We start from the raw sequence: 17,159 nt of genomic DNA on the forward strand, positions 1-17,159 counted from the left end.
AATTCCACATGTGTTCATTCATAGTTTTGATGCCTTCAGTGTGAATCTACAATTTTCATAGTCATGAAAATAAAGAAAACTCTTTGAATGAGAAGGTGTGTCCAAACTTTTGGTCTGTACTGTGTGTGTATATATATATATAAATACCTCTTAAAGTGCATTTTAAGTTCTTTTTGATATAAAAAGTGGTGGGAAGTATATTGCACTACAATATACTGCACTACTACTTACGGTCTCAAAAAAACCCAGACCAGGCCCAAAATAGCAGAGAATAAAGCTGTTGATGGTTTTAACCAGGAAATTAGCAGAAATCTAAATCTTTAGATTCAAACAGTTAATGAGTCATTAAAACATTTTGTGATGCCAGACGTGTAGAATTTTACATTATACGTTTTAATCATTATCATGGTTGTACCTTCGCATACAAAAAGACTAAATAACTGAATTTCTTTATTTCTAGATTCCCCCCACACTTCACTGTAGCAAATGTAAACAAGCACCATTGTTTTATTCTTGATCCATTCTCGCTCATTTTCAGATCAGTGATTTTGTTCTTGAGTATTAAAAGTTTTAATATTCGCCTTTTTTTATGTACAAATAATTCACTTGAGTAAAAAGTATCGATCAAGAGATTATGAATAGATAAATTATCTGGTGGAAAAACTACTTGTGAAATAACGTTTCACATACTGACAACTGATTAAAAAAATAATTTTGAAATGTATGGTATCTTAGGAATGCATTTTTTTAAATTGTGCTAATTTAAGTGAGCTATGATGTTATGAATAACACTTCCAGTATAAAAGCATATACAGAAAGCTTTCCTTGGGTGCCTGCTAGGATTTCATTAGCTTGCTAGCTACTTTTCCTAGCTGGGTACACTAGCAATGATGCCCCTTTCTCATTATCCACAGTGCTATCCTATAGTCTGTAGCTGTAATTAAAGATGTTTATCACAAGAGGCAACTGTTACAGAACGTTGAAATAAAATTTTATCTGTGCCATATGGCATACGGAACAACCGATATTGTTCCTGCTTTGAACAGGAAAAAAGTGTTTGAATATTAGTGATTCCATGTGATTCCATGTGATGCCCAGTTACTAACCACATGGTCAGCAAATCTGATCTGTTTGTAGTCTTTAAAAACAAAAGGAAAACACAATGTATGACTCAGATTAAATTATCATGTGCTGAATCCACAGCCAGTACCAAGTGCCAGTATCAATTTATAGATCGTTCTATAGACTGTGCCATTTCTAATTTTTTCGAAAACTCAATGTAATTTTGTGTGTGTGTGTGTGTGTTTCTGTGTGTTGTGGTCTGTGGTAGATTTGTAGTTCTGCACTAGTGCCTAAACGTTTGTTGGTTCAAATCCCAAGAATTTCAAAGAGCCATTATTGAGCAAGACCCCTGACTACATTTAGTTGGTTTGTCTAAAAATGGCAGGTTTTGTAACTGGAAGTATTTTCCATAAACCACTGCAGTCATGTTTTATGTCGCACAACTGTCTGCAACTAAATCATTATGTCTTTGTTTTGTATGTTTTGAACTTTAAATGAAATAATCTGCATATGCACCTGCCTTTGTGACATGAAATGCTAAACTGAAGTGGTTTATGGGAAACCTGGCACAAAATATATACCAAATAAATCATTTGGTTACATATTTTAGTTCAGGCAATATTAAAAACTTCACATAGATTAATGTTGATGTATAAAATCATCTTACACACGTTTTAGTTGAACATGTGTTTAGTCAATGTGATATAAACATGATGTGATTCAAAAATTAAGATTTCTAATTATAATATTATTTAAGCAAGAATAAACTTGTGCTGCAAGTGATTTATTTATATATATATATATATTAATTAATTAATATTAATGTAGGTGCATTATAAGTTTACCGTAATCTAATTACATTTTTATATTAATGAATGGTCTTTGTGTGATTTATAGAAATTTTACTAAAGTGTTTGTTACAGTTCCTTATAAATCTATTTGTCAGCCCATAGTTGCAATCACCTGGTTGACTGATTTCTTACACAATTATTTAAGTAGTTTGTTGGCTGGACAAACAGAGGATAGATTGTTTCAGCTGGTAGTGAGCTCACAGCTTGTATTTTCTCTCATTCTAAATGTCACAATACAGGTCTAAATAAGTGTCTTAATGTGCCTCCACAGACACCACCTGGACTGGTCACTGTGCTCCATCTGGCCAAGCAAAACAAAACATCAGGGGCATGCTAATATAAATGTACTTTTTTTTAAATGCTATTTTTCTATTTAATGCATTTAGCAGACACTCTTATCCCGAACAACCTACAATTATCTGAATTGGAAATTTCCTTCAACAGCCCAGAAGCAGCAGCAGCAGTTTGATGGTGTTGGGATATGAACTCACAATCTTGTTGAAGAAAAAGGATATAGTGCATAAAGCTTCTACAAATAGGATCTGTATTAATGGCTGACTTTAAAAGACTTTAAATATTACTAAAGTCTTACAAAATTATCAGGACTAATTATCGCATAAAAAAATCTGACAATGCTCTTTGAAGACTTCAGAGAAAGTAAATCTAGATGGAGAAAAAAGATAACAGTTACTTATCATTGTGTTGTGCGGTTTTTAAAACTATTTAAACATTCACTGCATAATTGAGTAAAAAAAGTTTCCTGCACTGACCAATAAAAGCTTCCCCAAGACGGAAAAACTGAAGTTGACTTATGAAGCCACCTGACTTATGAAGCCATAAGTGGGTCTTCCCAAAATTGTTAACTCAATGTTAAAAGCATCCAATGTCTTCGTAACATTAAACTTTTTTTTACTTGAACTAGGAGGCATAAACTTGTTCTAGCATGACAATGCCCCTGTGGCCAAAGCGAGATCAATGAACATATGGTTTACATGAGTTGAAATGGAAGATATTGAGTGGCCTTTTCTGACTCAATATTCTGACTTTCTAACACCTAATTAACACCTTTGGGATGAATTGGACCCACTAATGCATTTCAGGCCTCCTTACTACCTGATTTTATTATCACCCTTGTGGCTGAATGAGCACAAATCTCCACAAGCACACTCCAAAATCTGGTGGAACACCATCCTAGAAGAGTTGAAGTTATTATAAGAGCAAATGAGGAATAATATAGAATGGTATGCTCAAAAAGCACATACGAATTTTATGGTCAGATGTCTACAAACTTTTGTCCATGTAGTGTATCTTGTAGTTTTTAGTAGTCAATTGGAATAATACAGAAGAACTTTTAATTCATTCCTATTTAGGTCTTTAATGTTTTTGCCTAATTAACTCAGACTGTTGAACGTTATTGCAAAGTATTACAGAAAACTCTAGCATTTGGGACTCACCCCTAATATTAATACTAATTAGGACAAGGACAGGTATTTTGTTAATTCTGACAAAAAAAGGGAGGTGGTAGCTCAGTGGTTGAGATGTTCAATGCCCAATTGTAACTCCTGGTACCTTGAGCAAGGCTCTTAAATTTCAGCTGCTCAGGGCATCTACCAATGCTGTAAACGTAAATAATTCTGATTTAAGTGCATTATTTATGCAGTTTTATTGGAATATCCAGGATATAAAAAGCAACTGACACAAAGAATTTCACCTCAATAAACATTATTAACGCACCTACGTCCTTTATGCAAAAATCTATTTTACATAACATAACGGATGCCACATCTTCAGTCGTCTTCTATGTGAATTGATGTGTTACTTACGGGTGAATTTGTATTTTTATTTTCTATGTATGTGACAACAAAACTAAAATGAAAGGGCCAAGGGTGTTCTACAGTATTTTCACTCTCTTGGAAATACAATAGCTGCCAAAATAAACGGCGCCAGACTTTAACTATGTCATTGGAGTCAGTTCTTTTTCCAGGTGGAATTCATTTTCGGCATGCATTTTTGAACGGTCATGCTGTGGAAATAAAAATGTTTGCCCTCCTGATTTCAGGTCCATCTTCCAGAATGGCCACAGAAAGAAGAGTTTTATAGCATTAGTGTTTAACACAGTGGTTGGGGGTAATATATTAGCAGCTTAATGCAATTAATATTAATAGAAATTGTGGTATATTTTTACTAAAGTGTATTAAGTGGAATCTGTTACACTTGTAATGTGTATTTATTGAGGAGGGAAAATAATGGAATTCTCCCACTGTGGAAGGAAAGCTCTAAAATGGGAAGCAGGGTGTTTAGATAATATGAGCTAAAGCTGGTGTGGTCTGGACAAAATCTAGGTGTAGCGATAGCAACAGATGTTATTACAGGGGTCATTAAGTCCTCTAAAATGGCCTCCATTTATGTAACCATACAAACTGAATCTTGAATGTGCCCATGAATGTTAAACATTCAGAGGCGTGTATGCCTTTGAAAGTGTTAGTTTAACCAAATATCACACCCTGTCTTCAAGTGTTTGTCTATAATAATAACATTTTGTCAACCCAATCTATTAATACAATTTTTATTTTGTGTCTGCTCTGGTACTTTTGCAACCAGAATCTATTTCTGCTTACAATCACCAAAGGTTTCTATATATTGTATCTAAGCTGGTGTTAAGCCTTTTATATGCATTCATGTTAATGAAGAAATGCAACAGTTTAATGAATATTGAAGCTTTTCAAAAGAGTTTTAATCTCTGGATGTTTGATGATGGTATTAGAACAGGACAAGATCTAGCAACCTAGCTGTTGGCTGCCCTTGAAAATTGCAAAATTTTAAAGCCAGTTACTGCCATACCCTGACAATGTGCTGAAAGAAATAGAAGACCCAGTGGTTGCAATAACAATTCGATAAAAGATTGTGTGTAGATTTTTATGCAAATGTAAGTATGTGCACCTGTTTGAAAGCTGCAAAGTTTATATTGCACAAAGACTCAACATTTCTAATAAATGCATGTGGATAATATACTGTGTTTTGGCTTTGGAAACAAGGTATCATTATCCTTTGTCCTCAGCAAAGCTCCAGGTTCTTTGTCTACGTGGGTTGGATGACTTCTAGTGGGTAACTGTTTTACGCATTAAAAAGCTTACAATGTGCTTAAAAAACTTCAGTGAGAGTAAATCCAGATAGAGAAAACAAGATATCAGTTACTTATCAATGTGTTCTGCAGTTTTTTTTATTTTTATATATTCACTGGATAGCTGTTGATTGTCCAATTTAGAAGTTTTTTGTCTTTTTTTTCTTCTACAAACATTTACTCTTGCAAACTTACTCTTAAATGATTGCTGAAAAGTTAGGATAATTAGATAGACCTTCCAAAACCTTCCAAATAACTTTATGGTGCTAGATCATATCATAATTTATATCTCTTTTTTAACTTTTAACTTTTTATTTATTTATTTAATTTTTTTTTATTGAATGGAGTTGCTTACCGATTTATTGTGTGCTTTGGATAATAGGTAAACATTAGCTTCCATAAAAATTCTATATTTTTTCTTAAAATGACACTTTCTGTTGTAGGGTTCTTCATGGAACCTGTAAAAGCTCCTCTGAATGACCAATTAGGAACATTATTTATCAGCTCTTAGGGGTAAAGGTTCCTTGTAGCTTTTTGCATGATTATTATTTGTAGCATCTTTAAGGTATTACATATAGTTATATCTTCTGTTGCATAAGAAAAAATTTTCCTCATTGGTTCTTTTGTATATAAATGATTTTTATCTTCTCAAAAATGATATAACTTTGAGAAGCTTTTTGGAAACAAATTCCAAGCAAGGTACAGAATGTCTAAGGGTTCCCCCAATAGACAAATAAAGGGTACTCTGAGAAGGAATATCCCTCATGGATTCTGAGGTTCCTAAAGATGCTAAGAACCTTTTTTTTTCTCTGAAAAGTTACATTTTACATTATCCATTAAATTTTATTTTCTTAAAAAAAAGAACGAAAAACAAGTTAGAAATGAAAATGTTTCTATATACTTGGAAAAAGGGTTTCCCATGGCTTCTGAGGAATAATTGAGCTTTGGATACTTAATGGCTCTCAGTTATTCGAAGATGTTCTACATTTAGGAACATTTTCTGACAAAAAAAATGTTTCTGTTAAAGGTTCTACATCTATCAGGACAAACCAAAGAATCTTTATTTATATGCTTTTTTTTTTGAAGGGTGTGTTGTACATGTAATGGTTTAAGAAAATGTTTAATATAGAGCCAATATATTTTTACTACATTTGCTGTGGGTTCTTTGCATTGATTTTTGCATGGGGTTCCCAGCTACACAAGGTTCCTGAAGGGTTTCACCTTTAGGGACATTTTCTGTAAATCTCTATATAGTGATATTACAGTGAAATGTAAATTTTTTTGGACACTTTCGAAAAGACTCATTGGGTTTTTAGCTTTGGGACTTCAAAAGATTCTATAAAGAATCACTTAAATGCATAAACCAAAGAATCTTCCGGTACAATCCTACCAACAGGGTTTCTCAAGAAATATTTGAACAGTTAATAGTTTCCCAGGAATCATTTAAGTCAAGAAATGTCAAGGAGAAATAACTTCTTGACATTTAACATCTGCCCTCCCACACACAGGGGAGAAAATGTCCTGGACCTGGTTTTCACTTAACATACCTCAGCTACAAACGTGACTGCTACCCCACTTTAAATTTCTGATCATCACCTGGTTTCCTTTACAATCACTCTTCCTATCCTACCTATAAACAATTTCCAACATCTCTCTCTTATCAATCATGACCTCCACTCTATCTCTCCCTCCTCTGTAGCTTCCTGTACTCCCTCCTCTGTAGCTTCCTGTACTCTTTCATCTCTACCCGATCCTGACTCCTTTGCCTCTCTACCCTTTGACTTTGCCACTGACTATTTCCTCTCCTCTCTTTCCTCAAACATAGACCTCCTCTGCCCCTTGACCACAAACCCAAAAAGAGTTCTTGTCCCACCCCCTGGCTGTCAGACATCTTGTGCAGCAATCGGTGAGAACTCAGATTAGCAGAGAGGAAGTGGAAAAAAAATCCTCTTTGCCCTTTCATCAGCATTTAACATAGTCAACCACAAGACTCTCTTGTCTACACTCAGGAGCCTCGGTATTCATGGAGCAGCATGGGAATGGTTTGCTTAATAACTGGAAGGTTGCTCATACCAGGTAACATGGAGGGGGTCCACATCTGCCCCGTGCAGACTCTCCACTGGTGCCCCACAAGGCTCAGTACTTCCCTCCTTTTCTCCGTCTATACCCACTCTATTGGTGACGTAATATACTCACATGGGTTTTCTTACCACTGGTATGCTGATGACACTTAACTCATCTTTTCTTTACTCAGATACCACAGCTTCTGTTTGGATCTTGGCATGCTTGACGGACATATCTTTATGGATGAGTGCTCATCGATTAATACTTAACCCCAGCAAACAGAACTGCTGGTTATCCCAGGTGATTTATCTCCAGGCCAAGATCTCCGAATAACTTTTTATGACTCTCTGCTCTCCCCTTCAGCCAATGCTCACAACCCAGGTGCTTGTTCAGTCTCTTTTCATTTCGAGACTGGACTACTGCAACTCTCTGCTGGCAGGTCTTCCCCTGAACGTTAATCGTCCACTGCAAATGATCCAAAACGCGACTTGTTTTCAATCTGTTTAAGTTCTCCCACATCACCCCACTGCTGCGCTCCTTCCACTGGCTTTCAGTAACTGCACATATCAGATTCAAAACACTGATTCTTGCCTACAAGGCCAAAAATGGACCAACACCATCATACAAAGACCTCATCACACCTCGAACTGCAACACGCTGTCTGAGATCCTCCAGCACTGCTCAACTGGTACCACTTTCTTTTAGGGTAAAAGGTAAGTATACTTTATAGCTTTTCTCTGTTCTGGCTCCAAGGTGGTGGAATGAACTTTCTCTAGATGTCCAAACAGCAAAGTCCCTGGCTATCTTCAAGCGTAGGTTGAAGACTTACCTCTTACAGAAACACTTAAACTAGCACTTTCCAAGTTTGCGTTGTTGTAGGCTGATTTATCTTAAGTTCTAGCATACCAGTGTAGATTTATTCATTGCTAGAGAACTAAATCACTTTGTACGTCGCTGTGGACAAGGGTGTCTGCTAAATGCTGCAAATGTAAATGTAAATATAAATGAAATACTTTTGCAAGGAGAAACAATGAGTCTATGTTTTTTAATATAGATTAATGTCACTTTGTGGGATTATTTTTTTTCTAACATTGTTCTTCTTCAAAATATTTTTAAATGATGTGTCTGCCATTTTTTTTCACAGTTCCTTGCCCTACTTTAAAGTTCATAAAAAGTTAAAAGTTCTAGAAAATAATTTTATTTCAAAGATGAACATAAACACACCCTTACACACACACACACACACACACACACACACACACACACACACACACACACACAGAGAAAACCAACCACAGAGCACTTTTGTTAATCATAACCAGAGGAAAGCGCTGGCGGCACAGCAGCATGAATCTCAGGACAATTTTTTGGTCCTATCTTCACAAAACAAAACACTTTTCCAATGTTTTTATCTGAATATTCCACCCTGGATCATGTATTTCTCCCTGTGGATCAACTTTCCACTTCCAAAAGCAAAATAACGTTCCACTAAATACAGCATTAAGCCTTTAGTATGCAGACTTTGGGCTTATTTGAATGTGAATTTATGTGAATTTATGTCAATCGCATCCTTGTTCAGTTGTTAAAAAGACTTGTTTTGGTTCTAAGATGTTTGCCTTCAAAAGAAACAATTCTCAAAGAAGCAATTTTTGATCTTTCTGATGCCACACAGAAATTCGGTTCAACTTCAATCTGCTTAGATGCCAAATGTCACAGCACAGCGGTTTAAATATGCAGCCGACAGTATTGTTCTCACTCTCACAGCTGTGTAAACACTTTCTCATCACCTTTAGCCAATGAGTCAGTGCCACCACACCTTTGGCATCCTGCACTTTAGTCGTCATCTATTTTGAACACGTCTTGAAGTAATAAACAGATGACGTCTATGTTATTAGACCAGTGCAGTGGATAAAGTGCTGGACTCCCAGAAAGGACAAGCTAAACGATGCAGAGGAAAATTCACCAAAACACTGCTAAATCGAATGATTATTTATGCTTGTCAATAATTTGCTTGGCATATTTGGGTAACTGAATGGTTAAGGTTCATATACTGGTGTCTGATGACCACACAAGAATTTAATGTGTCTAAATGAATAATTCCACATTAAATTCAAATGCAGTCAATTAGTCAGGACATTTGTTGCTGACAGTATAGTTTATTATGTTTTGAATATTAATACAAAATTTATTGTGATTTTGAACACATTTTCCTGAATATTCTGGTATTATTCCAGGTAATGTACTGTTACACTCAACTTAATTCTGTGTCTTTATTTATATTTAACCTTTATTAAACTGTAACATGAGGGTAAATGAGACGGGACATGTGTTTTTTTTATCATAAATATATCGGGCAACAGCAAAATAGTGCATACACAGTGCATACAGCCAAACAAAGATAATCCATAATTAGAACCAAGTAAAACAGACATGATTTAAGAAAGAAGAGACCACAAACTTTTACCTAAGAGCACAAATGAACTTTGCCCCAATACATTGAAGCAACAGGGTAAACATAAGCTAAAAAACTCCAAATTGGTAAACACAGTGAGCAACAACTCCAAACAGGTGAACACAGTGAGCAACAATGATGTGCAGGTTCTACATATCCATCTCTAGGTAACGTATGTAACCTTCTTTCCCTGAGGGAACGAGACGCTGCGTCAGAATGCTTTGGGAAAGCCTTGCGTTGTCCACGCTCTGAATCACGTGTGAAATCTGCCCAATAGGCAAGTAAACCAGCAAGCTACAAAATGACAGAGTGATGGTAGCGACATTAGCTTCTAAAAAAAGAGAAGGTATGTGCTGCAGGGATGCAGGGAGTATGGCCTGTTGACACAGTGTCTCATTCCCTCAGGGAACTAGGGTTACATACGTAACCTAGAGATTTTCCTTTTCAGGAACAGCTGGGTCAAAGCGCTGTGGGAACGAGTGTCCAATCACGGCATACTGACCAGTCCCTGCCTAGTGTGTCTGAGAACCACCAGCATGCAGGACAGAGGAGCGAGGTCATGGTCGTAAAACCTGACGAAGGTCAAAGGGGTGGACCAGCCCGCAGCATTGCATATGTCCTGTAGGGGACCCCGCCCCCTACCCCTGGGGACAAGACCATATAGGCCGACATACTCCGGGTTGAATGAGCCTTGACTTCAAAAGGAGTGGGAAGACCAGAGGATCGATATCTCCACGGACTTGTTTTGTGGAGATATGTATCCAGTGCTCTGGGGCTAGGAAAGGAGGAGGGCAGAATGCCTGCAAATCGACAGGTTGTGAGGGAGCCGTAGGCACCTTAAGCACATACCCAGGTTTAGGATAGAGAAAAGCACTGGCCATGCCGGGATAAATTCCAGGAGAGAAGGTGCCACAGACAGAGCCTGTAGGTCCCCGACCCTCTTAAGGCAGGATATCACCAACAGAAAGGCGGTCTTTACTGACAGGTACCTAAGGGCCACCTCGGCCAAAGGTTTGAAGAGGGGCTCAGATAGAGCTGCCTGCCAACACAACGACCTAATCCCACACAGGCACTCTGGGTCGTATCCCGGGCCTCTGCCTCCAGGTGGCACATAGGAAACGTGTCACGAGAGGGTGTTTTCCCAGCAATAGCAGACACGTAAATCTTTAGGGTGGACAGGGCCAAACCTGTGGCAAACTGTTTCAGAACTCCAGAACTGATCCAACCGGGCAGGTGACTGGGTCTAACTGGTGGTGCTCACACCACGTGATAAACAACTGCCATCTAGCGGCACACAACCTCCTCATGGAGGGAGCTCTGGAATGGAGGATGGTCTCAACTACCTCAGTAGAGAGACCAGCTGCTAGAAACTGTGCCCCCTCAGGGGCCACAGCCATAGATTCCAAAACTCTGGGCAGGGGTGAACTAGGGTTTTCCCTGCCTGCAAGAGGAGATCCCTTCTGGGAGGAATTTCCCAAGGAGGTCTCTCGAGGAGGGACAGCAGGTCCGTAAACCACAGTTTTCCCCGTGCCACTAGGAGGAGACATACTCCTTCCTGGCGGATTCTCTCCAAAACTCCCGGGAGCAGCGCGATAGGAGGGAAGGCGTACAGACGTAGCCTCAACCAGCACGGTACAAACCAGCACATGGCGATCTCTCAGGTCTCGAAAGAAGTGTTTGAGTTCTATAAGCACAGCCATCATCTTCAGGCAGTTTATGTGCCATGAACAAGGTAGCTCGTTCCACCGACCTTGGGTGGATCGGGCACTCATGACTCGTGAGGGAGGCGTTCGTCATTACCGTTACGCGATGATAAGGTGCTCCCAAGACTGGGCCTTGTGACAGGAACGTGTGTTCTCTTCATATATCTAAGGTTTGAAGAGCTGTCTCAAGACCTTGATAGTATGGAGTGGGCTGCCCCCTTTGGGAGAACCCTCTGTCTCTGGGCCACCACTCATATAGACTCATATGGAGGAGGCCAAGTGGAATTACGTTGGACGCTGCCACAATGAGACCCAGCAGCCTCTGGAACTGCTTCACAGTGAGTGGTTGGCATTCTCTTACTCTCCCGACTGATGTGAGAATTGCTGCGATCCGGTCGGGGGACAATTGTGCCTGCAACACGGTTGAGTCCCATACTATGCCCAAGAAGGTGGTTCTCTGCAACAGAGAAAGCACACTCTTCCCTGTGTTTAGTCTTAACCCCAGCTCCTTAATGCAGGCGAGAACGACATCTTGATGCCAGACCGATTAAAGATCTGATCGAGCTAATATCAACCAGTTGTCGATATAGTTCAGAATGAGGATGCCCTGAAGCCTTAGCGGGGCTAGAGCCGCACTCATGCACTTTGTAAAGGAGCAGGGTGAGAGTGCTAGGCCGAAGGGGAGGACCCGATATTGGTAAGCTTCGCCCCTGAAAGCAAACCTCAGGAACCTCCTGTGAGCAGGAAGCATGGCTGTGTGGAAATAGGCGTCCCTTAGATCTATTGTGACAAATCAGTCTTTGGACTTGATCTGAGAGCGGAGAGTGTGTATAGCCACATATTTCACACGTGATTCAGAGCGTTTCGATGCAGCTTGAGTTCCTGAAAGGGAACTACATTGAGTCGCTGTTATCTTTTCATTGCCGTGCTGATTTAATTCCCTAAATGTGAAAAACAAAAATAGTTTTCAGAGGATTGTTAACCAGGGAAGCAAAATTACATGGAGGAAGCAGATGACTATGGCCCAGTTATATCATAGACACTTATTGGTTAAAGCCCAAAACATTTTATTAGATGATTTCCATCTTATGGATCATGACTTTCACCTCCACACTTCTGGCATTTGGTATAAAATTCCTATTAATAATAAATGAATGTTCTTTAGACATTCATTTATCCCCTCAGCTGTAAAGTTTTCAATTTAAGAGAAATAGCTCTTAGGAGGAAATTGGATGTTCCTACTGTGTCTTATGTCTTATATGATATGCTTGTATGCTGCAGCTAAATTGTCTTCGGGAAATAAATAAAGATTAAGTGAACAGACCAGTTAAAAAGAGTTGGAGAGATCTTACTAAAATTTAAAGATCAATAACAAAACAAAGAAAAGCAAGGTAGCTGTGCTCCATTTGTTGGAACAGAAATACATGCTAAGAGGAGGAATTTAGCACATTATTTAAAGATTTTACATTACAAGTTCTCACAGTCCAGTGTTTGTCCCTGTAGTTACCCACATGTGAAATAAAATGCTGATGTAAACCTACAAAGACAGAGATGTTTCAGCCCATGGCAACTTGAAGGAACTTTTAAAACCCCACACTATACCATGTCCCTCTTGGGCCTTGTGAAATAGCTTGATGGAACATGCCATCCTTTAGGACACAAGAAAGGCCAGCATCAAGACTATTTGTGACCAGCTGGTGGATCAAACTTCACCCAGATTTGTATTGAGTCACTGCCCCTGATTCCAAACAAAAACTAAAGACCTACATCTTTTGTAAACATTTAAATGCCTATTAATTGTATTATATTTTAAATACACTACAAATATACACCTGCACTGTATTTGCTGTTGAAATTGCTTGTACTAACAGGACACAGTGTGTAAGCTTGATCATATTTTCTTATCCTGACTTACGCTATACTGCCAAAGGTTTGCAGACACCTGGTCACAATCACGGTATGTGTTTTTTTGAGCATTGCATTCCACATTTAGTCCCAATTTGCTCCTCTAATTTCTTCTACTTTTCTGAGAAGATGTTCCACTAGATTTTAGAGGGTGCTTGTGGAGATTTGTGTTCATTCAAGCACAAGGGTGTTAGTAAAGTCAGGTACTTGGGGTGCAGTCAGCTTTTCGATTCATCCCAAAGGTGTGTTCAGTAGGATTGAGGTCAAAGCTCTATAGCAGGAGATCTTCAACTCCAACTCATGCATATCTTCCTGGATTTTGCTTTGTGCACAGGGGTATTGTAATGCTGGAACATGTTTCGATCTCCTAGTTCAAGTGAAAGGAAAGGTGTGTGCCTTCAGCTTTGCAATAACAGTTTGGGATTCTTTGTCTACTGGTATTAGAGACTGTTTTATGTACACTATTTGCATTTAAAGGACCAGAAAGTGCAAGAAAGTTTACATGCCTTTCACAAAGTCCATGATATTCCACAGTTTCTAAAATTAAGAACAAATGTGCTCTACTTGCTGCCTACATTTTAGATCTATATAAAATACAATTTGCAGCAGATTGTTGTTATCCATGTTGTGGTAAACATAGACTGACAATGTTTTCACCATGATGTGTTTTATCAAAACTACATGAAAATGCCCTCCAAATATGATTAAGTGATAGCGTAGTTTCGAAAAGGTTTTTTGTGATTAGCATTTATTTATGAGGTACTAATTAAATAAAACATAGCTGTACATGTAAAAGGTAATGTAAAATATAATGTTAACAGAGGATAAAATCCTTCAATTTTAAGGAAGCACAAAGACATGCTGTTTATTCAGGGTTCGTGTCAGAACCTGATATTAACCTCCAAAAAACCACACTTCTGATTGAAAGGATGTTTGTTTAAATCCCAAAACTGCTAATAAAGGCACTAATTTTATCATCTATTATCCATCAACTGCTCAATTGGATGTATAAGGATATTGTAAGTCACTTTGGATTAATGTCTACCAAATACCATACATGTGTATGTTGTAAAATTGTTATTGCTATTATATTGCTATTATAGTGATTTGAGGTTAAGCTAGTTTTACATGTCTGTTTAGCTAAAAGTCTGCTACTTGTTTTTTCTTCATCATAAAGACTAAACTGTTATGTAGTTTATGGTCACATTCAGTTACAGATTAACAGAATATATTATCTGCAGTCAAAAGTGTAATCAGATAATTGATCAAATGTTTTGTGTGCATTCTACTCAGATTTCAAGTGCATGGTTTTTGTAGCCAGGTTAAATGCAATCTGTTACTAATCAGTGAGTTTTATTCCAGTCTTGTTTTAAAGCAGGACATTTCATAATCTGTTGCTGGCTGCTACAATCCATCCTTTTGACAAAGGCACTGGGCGAATCGCTGCTGCAAGAAACACAACATAAAAAATATATTTTTTCCACTTTATCACTTCTGTATTAAAACTAACATTCAGCCAAACTGAAATCCAGCCAAGTTCCTTTTACCACATGTAGAATAACTGAGTAGTTGAAGTTTATTACCCTCAGTCAAATTTAGAGCCCAGTACATGAATGTTCTCAAGGTTTGGGCTAAAAGCCATTACGATATGGTCTCCAGTGCACAGCTGCTCTGAAAGACACCTATAATTTTTAAGTCTAGCTTTTATGTCTAATGATGTCTAAAGCCCCTCTTTAATCTGTTTAAAGTGCCTGCAGTGTGAACAGGTCAAGGCCACACACTGAGACGTTCCTTTTGGAAACTAATTCATATTTGCTTATGTATGCTTTTTAAGTGTCTATACTATGAATATTGAGCACAGTATTGTGTCTGAGATCAGGTCAACAATATATTCTAACTATAATATTTCAGGGCAAATCATGCAAAAAAAAATCACATGTGCACAATGGCAAATTTATTGAAATTCAATAACCTAAAAAAAAAAGCCAGTGGAAAGTTTCTCAGTATTGTTTTAACCACAGAAATGAAAAGCATAAACCACTTACTTCTTTTATACCTTTTTTTTTCTGGAATAAAAACAGCCTCACCCAAATCTTTGGTGTTTTAGTTAGTCTCTTTGGGAGAAAAGAGAGGGTTCCCCTTTCAGAAACGGTTCCAATTAGACCCGTATCGAAAGACTGAGAAAAATTCCCCTCCCCCAACAGTTAGTGATTTGCTCAACTGCTAAACAAAACCTTCAGAAACTCATTTTTTCCCGAGTGTGTCTGCATTCTCTGGTTTTGATTTGCCCACTAACTGTTCAAAGAAACCTTAAGAACCTATAATACCCCTTCTTTTCCAAGAGTATCAAATAAATGATTTTGATTTACTCAATTAAGCTGCCACTCTTGGGCCCTTGAGCAAGGCCCTTAACCCTCTATTCTCTGGGGGTCCCTTACGAGGGAAATATCAAGGTCCGTGACGTCGGAGTGACGTGGGGCCGCCTTCCCGTGGGCTCACCACCTGCAGGAGGGACCGTAAGGGACGGTGCTGTGAGGATTGGGCAGCAGTCGAAGGCGGGGGCCTGCTTAGACTACTGCCCCCGCGACCCGAATTACGGATAAGCGGGAGAAAATGAATGAATGAAAGATTTACTCAATTATCACCCAAAGAGTTCCTTGCATGTATGTGATCTAACCCAATAAAAAAAAGACAGCTATAATCGACATGGCATGACATTTGCTTGAATCACCTCCTTCTTCTAAGGCTGTAGCTAAAAATTGTTGCTAGCTAGTTTCCCACCCAAATTCTGATTAGCAGAATGAATTATATATATATATATATATATCAGTAGCATTCTGTATTTATAGGTCAGTCCACTTGGTTCAGGGAAGCACAAAACCGTTGCTGTTTATCTCACAATACTTTGACACACCAGTTCACACATTAATGTAGAAAGAATTTAGCATGGTCAGCATTTGGCCATGGCTCAATTAGTGAAAGACTTTTAAGATGTTGAAGAAAATGGCTCTGCCTGAAGGACAGAGTTGGCAAAAGCGAAATTGTAGACCGAATTTTGTTTTCAGTTTCTGTTTACGTTGTTTTAGGGGCAGTACAACATACATAAAGAAAAGTGCACTCTGCCCTCAACATACATGCGCATGTATTTACAGATGCATACTGGATCTTGCTGCCGTTGACTGCCAGATAAGACTTGTGGCATCTTGGCTGACCACAAAAACACATGATTTGGCAGTGACACCATTCTCCAGAGAAATCTATAAAAAACTTGCTTTTTTTATTCAAATTCTGTATTTGATCTTTTTGAAGAAGACTACAGTATTGTGTAATAGTTAAACTGCAGTAAATATTTAACCTTTACAGCAGTATTTATAAAACTGTGCTCCCAGGAGTTTCCTGGAATTTGTAAAAAAAAAATACTGTTATTTTCCTGACTTGCAAATATACAGCAATTTTCTCTCTTTACTTACTACTTACTTACTTTCCCACAGTATACTGGAATCTGTGCAGCTGGTAGTTTCTGTAGATTTATAGCAGTATACTGGCAGGATTGGCTTCCCGACATTCCCGGCCTCATTTCCAGTCATAGTAAGACACAATAATCACTTGGCATTCGTTTTGTTTGCCAGCAATTTCAAATATTCCAACTGTAAAACCCTTTAAATGTTGTCTGTTACATAACTAGAGCATATTACTCTAAAACATTTTTTGCTGTGGTAGTTCGGAGGAAAATACAGTCCGGTTCCTACAGTCCTGTAATACAGATGTTATGTCAGTCTTCCTGAATTAAGAGTATCGCTTATTTACCTACTGTACATACTGTATATTTTAACAAGTTAATAGTTACATAACATTCACAGTTACATAACTTTCAGAGTGCTACGCTGTAAATGGAATAGAAGGCCCAGTGTCAATCAATAGACAGCTTGTTCTGTAAACTGTGAGACACTTCCCCAGCAGAAAATAATTCTGTCACTGAGCACAGTTCCCATAAACTAACT

This window comes from Silurus aristotelis, assembly GCF_946808225.1.
Source record: "Silurus aristotelis genome assembly, chromosome: 15".
NCBI lineage: Eukaryota > Metazoa > Chordata > Actinopteri > Siluriformes > Siluridae > Silurus > Silurus aristotelis.